Genomic DNA, 6,618 nt, shown 5'->3' with positions numbered 1-6,618 from the left:
CGAACAGGATTATTTGGTTTTTTTTAAATCGTGATATGACAAAATATTTTTTTATACACATATTTCAAATCTGAAATTTCGAAATTCGCGTACTTTTTATATAAATAGAGAATTTGCGACCGTATCGTTATCACGGACGTATCAATTTATGGAAAGTTGCGTTGAAAACTCGCATAAAACTCTGCCCCGTAAAATTTCTATTCGACGTCCAATTTGGCCTCGCATTGTTCTCGCCGGTGAAGAGCTTTTGTATCAACTGGCAACAATGTTCCGCATTAAACCTGTATCGTACGTTCATCTGTCCGAAATTACGGTATTCACGTGGAACGGTGGACATTTGAATTTTTAAAATATCCAACGATTTTATGGACGATTTTTATTCACGAGACGCCGAGATAAAGCACACGCTGCTTACACGAGTTAACACTAGTGGGTAATAAAAATAAATAGTATCTCTGAACCAAGTTGAGTAAAACGATATATCCACGATTTTTAATAAATTAATTGAAATTCCTGACAGGAACATTTACGCTCTTCTCAGTCTCTATGATTTTTTCTGAAGTCTATTCGATTATTTATGGACTCTGAAAATGATTGATACACGACGTTTCAAGTTTATTTACTATAAAACTTCCGATGTTTCACTGAATCAATTCCAGCTATTTATGGAGAAAAATGAGACACTTGTGGTGATGTTAGCTGCATGCACGAGTTAATATTGGTTGCGTTTATCTCAACGACAAAATCTCCCACGGGTAATCGAGGTCTACGAGCTTTATCTCTTTTGATCACGTCTTCGTTGCTCATCCACGGTGTAACGGCTTTAACCATGCGCGCAAGCATGAAGTCGTCGTTCGCTATCGGTTAATACCACGAGTAACACTCGCTGCTCGTTTAACTGCACCCATCAACGTTCAATCCCTCTGTTCGTTCAAAATCGTCAGAATAAAACGAGAATATTAGCCATTCATGAGCATGTTTCTTCGATTTTAATAGAAGCATTAGCAATTTCGTTGGAAAATCCAATTTAATGTCTGACCGAAACCTGAGATGTACTACTTAAACTTCACTTCATAATACGAACTCCAAGTTTTTAATCAAGAGATTCCGTAACTAAAATCTGAGAAGTTCTAATATTGGCAAGGAATTTTTCTGGTAGGAATTCTATTTTTTTACTCAAGCAGTTCATTAATTATAATTTAATTGAGAGATCGTCTACAGTGAAGAGGATCTCCAGTATCGAAAATTCCGATTTAGACTAAAAGCGGAGACGCCGTGTATAAAAATAAGGTACAAAAATAGCTTCCACGAGGAATAGCGAAATTTTTCCCGATACGCGGTACATAGAGCGTAGTTAGTTTTTAGCCGGTTTTATCCAACGCGGAGTTTCCCCTTCGACCGGGACTTATACCATCCGTTTAACTGTTCAATGATTCCTTCCATGCGGAATAATAGACAGCCGGAAAAGGCAGATGGATTGAAATGCATCCGAGGAAATCTACCGTCAGAAGTGACTCCCCTCGTCAATCAACAGTTGCGTCGAAGATACCACGGTATGTATTTTCTGATAAATAACCTCCTTCGTATTTACACCGATCGGAAGTCAGTCTATTTCTCTGAAACTAATTTGATTATCTTCACGTCATTCTTCAGGGATCGCAACTCAGTTTCAGTAAAAATCGCATTCAGTAAAATCAATTAAATCGGTTTTTAAAATAACAAATGTTTTTGACATAATTTTATTCAATCTTGTCGAATATTCTCCGGATTTTACGATGCGAACTAATATTTGAAGACGGATGCGAGATGTTTCTGTAATTCAGCTAATTGCATTTCTCTGCTTCGCCTAATGTCTCCAGAACAAGCGGGAATTCAATGTTCGTTCGGAGACACGCAGTGCTCCGCATTAAATGTCACTTATCAAGATTCCGCTCTCCTCTTATCTAATATCGCGCAGCATAAGGACAAATTCGCCTAAGCAGTTTCCGCTTAATACCCTTTATGCACTGTCACGCTACTTGACGGCGAACTTAGACCAACTTCCAAATTGCAATCCCATTTATGACCCAACTTCCACATACCCTACTAAGCAAAATCTATAATTCATTTCACGTACTATATCTGCATCTCATATGCGTCTCCTTAATATTTAAAATCGTCTGCAGTTTAATATAACAGAATTATCCTCATAGAATTTTTCATTATATACGTGAGACACATAGCTTGAGAATAATTTTTTGTTTTTCATCTAATAACATATAAATTAGGTACATAAATGCAAATTCCTAAAAGAAAAACGCAGTTAATCTTGATTATGCGAAGCGTCAGACTGTTCGAAATTCGTGGCAATTATCGACGAAACCAAACGATAGCAATTAACTGTCAGTAATTCTCGTACAGAGCGGAATAATCATAGCCAGTTCGTCGAGAGTCCGTGCAATTAGTCAACGTCTTGAAGATCGCGCGTCGCGACGCCTGGGCTAGTGGTGGTCCCCGTATAAATTCAAGCGGAAAGCTCGAATATCGCCGGCGGCTGGAGTAGCTTACCGCCACGCCGCGCCGTGTTTCCGTTCAGCATCCGCCAAGACTCCGCCCGGGGCTGCGACGACGAGCCTCGGAACTTACGTTGTAAAGCGCGGGGGGAATCGGACAGGGTGCGGTGAAACTATCCGAATTTCTGCTTTTAGTCACGTAGCCGAGGGACGATGCTTGCGGCTCTGTTAAGCAGTTTGTCTCTTGCTCAACTTCGATACTCTGATACCTTGCGATAATCCAGCTTCGATTGTCACATTCGATACTAATCTGATATTTCGTTTCAATTTATTGAAATTGAGATCATTGAACATGCCTCCAGAATTTTTTTTAAACAGTTTGCATAAAAATCTATTAATCAGCATGGATTTAATTTGAGTATTTCGTACAAAGATCGTCGCACTTCATTTTTCGTTTCCCACATTTTTCCTTCCTTTAAAGTTTTTATTATCTAAGGAAGTGAACTCGGCCCAACTGCTTTTCTATTTCTTCTCCGGTTGATGCGAGCACAAAAGACGCCGGTAATCCGGCGACGGGCCCAGCGTCGCGTCTAACGAGGCTACGCATTAGTCACGGCCGGGTGATTCGCGCGAAATGCAGTTTTATTTACGAGCCGCGATTACCGGACCCGAGCCACTGTTTAATCACGTTTTTATTCTGTCGCACGCGTGCTTATTGTCCACGTCCGCGTATGCTAATGCGAGAAGGAAATTTGAGATCGGTCGGCCATCCGCTTATCTCGCGATTCGCTTAATAGTAGATTGCAGTTTTCTTTTCAGAGAAAATTTAAAGACGCATAAAGTAAATAATTAATTGTAAATAATTAATAAGAATTGCCTGTAGCAAATAAAAATTATGCAACTTTTCTAATAGAAAGAAAATTATTCACGTTGTTTGATAATAAAATGTAGAAAATATATAAAAATGCATTAACAATTAATCGCATAATCAATAATCACAGTAATTCCCACTAGCAAACGAGCTCTAAACGAGAAGGAGATTTGTTATCCGTTGTTGGCAATGCGCACCAAGTCCCGTTTGAATAAAATCGAAAACCGATCGCGATCACTCATTAGGACGGCAATTACTTTTTCCATAGCCGGTCGGTCCGTGTAATCGAGGGGATTACGATCGGTGGGGGAGCGGGCATCTGCAGAAATTTATCTACAACGATCCACTGAATCGCGTGTGCACGATCCAGCTAGGTGAGCACTTAATAGTACGTAGGTGGGTCGCCGAACGGGATTTCCAATCTTGCTGGCCGCGCGCCGCCGCCGCCGCCGCCGCTCGGCCCGGTAAACCTCGGTGTAATTACACTCTGTCCTGCGTTTACCCCACGATCATTTCCTGGCTTGAGAACGCTCGCCACTTTCGCGGCTTCCATTTCTTCGATCACCGGAATTTCGCACGTTTTAAAACAGACTCACATTGAGTTCACGTTGTCAGTATTATAAATTTATTGTGGCGGTAGTCGTGTTTATTATAGGCCAAGATTGAAAGCGGAGATGCAGCGAGGCATCTGTTTTTCAGATCGCTTCGTTCTTAAAGATGTATTGGCTATACAGTCAATCCCAAAAGTTTATGCACTTTAGAAACGCATTTTTTAAAAAGAAATCAGACGTCGGAAGAACATTGCTAATAATAAACAACAACAAAAAAATTTTCGAGTTTTCCGAGATTTTTCCAAGGGATGATGAATCAAATTCAATTCATAAGAATTCGTTTAGAAATCGTTAGTTAATCTTTGGACGGAGTCATGATATAAATTGTGATGCATGAACCCTGAGAGAGATCACAGCAATTTTCATATAAATCAAACGATTACAATAAACTGTCCAAAGTTGTAAGACAGAGAGAGAATGAGTGAGAGAGGGAGAGAGTGAGTGGGTGGTTCACTTTAAATGCAATTTCCCCAGGCCTGGTGAACTCGACATAAAGTAGTTTACCCTCTCTGTATGCATTGTGTTGTTCGAGCTGGGAATTGTAAGAGTCTCGTTCAGAGAGTTGATCGCGAAACGGAGAAAACTAAAGAGAGCGAGAGGGAGAATCAGCCGGCGGTATGACCTCGTACGAGTCAGCCGTAAAGGCTGCATAATTCGAGCGCGTGTGTTCACGTTTCAAAGCTGCCAGGCCACTTTGGCACGACCTATCGCTGCTGCTGGAAATAATGGACGCCAGACACAATGCCATCGAGACGCATAAACCTCTGAATAACTCGCGCGAATCGAGTCCTAACGTCCGTTCCTCCCAATGACTGGCGACCCCAGGCTTCGATCCAATGCGCGCAATGCGATTTATCTTTAGTACAAATGAGAATTCTCGTTATTCACAAAAACCAAAGGACGGACGATACATAAATGTAACATTTTCTCTATCGTTTAAACAATCAGTGCATTCAATTTTTTATACTCTGTAATTTATCAAGTCAATAGAATTGTACTGATAAACTCTGATTATGCGATTAATTCTACATCGTGCATGAGTGGAAGCCAGGAAGCTTGTTTGAAAGCGTTATCTCTCCGTCTGTTGATAAGATCGGCTGCTGGGATCTCTAATCTAAGAAACGTTCCTTCGAGCACGAACAGACGGTTGCGAATCAACGTTCAATCCCGATCCCTAAATAATCCTAAGCCGAACGCGTCGATCGCGAGAACAAGACCAATCAGTTTACCGGAGCTGCGTAGGAGCGCCTGAAATGTGGCTAAACCTGTACTCCGGATCGTGTCTGGCAACGTATTCGACTCGAGACGAGACATCGATTCGCGTCGAATTAGCCGGCCGGGCTGAAAATTCTGGCCATCCGACATGCATTGGACTCTGTTCAATTACAAACTCCCCACCGCGTCCGCCGCCGGGCATGCCGGAAATCTGAGAACGCTCGAATTAATCGGGATTGACGATGATGAAATTGCTTAGGGTTTACCATATCAGAACGTTCTACCGAATTTCGTATCTTCATCCATCTTCCAACATCGAATTTACCGGATTTCGTAATACAAATTTGTAATTCTTACAAATGAAGTTTTACAATTAAGATAATCCCGAGTTTTAAGAGACTGTCTTATTAACCCTTAACGCTCGGACTTTTAATTGTGAACATCGACCGGCAACTCCAACTTATTCTCATCATACTTCGACTTGCAAATTTTCAAGTGTCAGATTTTAATTGCTACAATGGCGTGTAAATAATATTAATGTTATTCATAACAATGTTTATTCATATCAGGAGTAACATCATTTTGATTACAATATTAAATTATAATTGTGTAGTAGTTGGGGGGTGCTTGAGAGGCAAACTTAAAGCGTTAAGGGTTAAATTAGTCGGCAAATGCAAATTGAATTTATGATATGAGACTGTTTCTTTCTACAAATTCTTAGACAGCTTCTCGCGCTGCGCACGCCACTTGATTTAGGCAAATCTCGCAAGTTCCCTAAAACCCCACGCGTTAACTATCAAAGGATCAACTATACTCTCTTGTTAACAGGATTATCCGGACGAGTTCGCCTGACAACTACCAAGAAGCTCCGAGAGTCTGCTTCTGTATGGCGAGTACTCAGTGCAAGTGGAAAAGGCAACGACGTTGTCAGACTTCTCGAGACAGTTCCGGTGGCCAACGGTTGCCAGCGAACCGTTCAACGCAAAGAGAATCCCAGGAATGGAACTCCATTGTCTGGGGTGACTACGCGCCAGGAACGATTAGTAGATCGCGGATTTTTCTCCGCTTATGGCAATATACTTTGCGTATCATTTAAGCATTGCAAATATGCATCTAATTTCGATATTGTGCATAATTTTGCGCATCAAGCTAAAAGACGACGCGTTACTGTATTTCTTTTAGCAGATTTTTGTATTACTATAGATAAATATGAATAATATATGTACACGCATTAAAGCATTTGAATATTTTAAATAAAAATATCTTTTTTATCTTGTGAAACATGTAAAAACTCACCAAATGAGAAGTTCTCTGTTCATTTCCCTTCACCACCCACTACTGTAAAAAAAAACAATTTTTTTAACATCTATTTTCCGAAAATTGATGGAATTCAGGACAGTAGAGATTACCACAGCTGTTATTATATAAT

General features: G+C 40.6%; 1 protein-coding gene across 1 annotated transcript in view; it reads right to left on the bottom strand.

Moving 5' to 3' along the window:
• Positions 1-6,528, bottom strand: part of LOC108624714 (neuroligin-4, Y-linked-like) — a gene marked incomplete at its 3' end in the record, with an annotated part of 60,945 nt that extends 54,417 nt beyond the window's left edge. The window contains exon 1 of the mRNA XM_018024189.1: positions 6,486-6,528. The remainder of the gene's footprint in view (positions 1-6,485) is intronic.
• Positions 6,529-6,618: the final 90 nt, after the last annotated feature.

Source organism: Ceratina calcarata, unplaced genomic scaffold (genome assembly GCF_001652005.2).
Source record: "Ceratina calcarata isolate Rehan_Ccalc_2016 unplaced genomic scaffold, ASM165200v1 scaffold327, whole genome shotgun sequence".
Lineage (NCBI taxonomy): Eukaryota > Metazoa > Arthropoda > Insecta > Hymenoptera > Apidae > Ceratina > Ceratina calcarata.
This window is presented reverse-complemented; position numbering and strand designations above follow the sequence as displayed.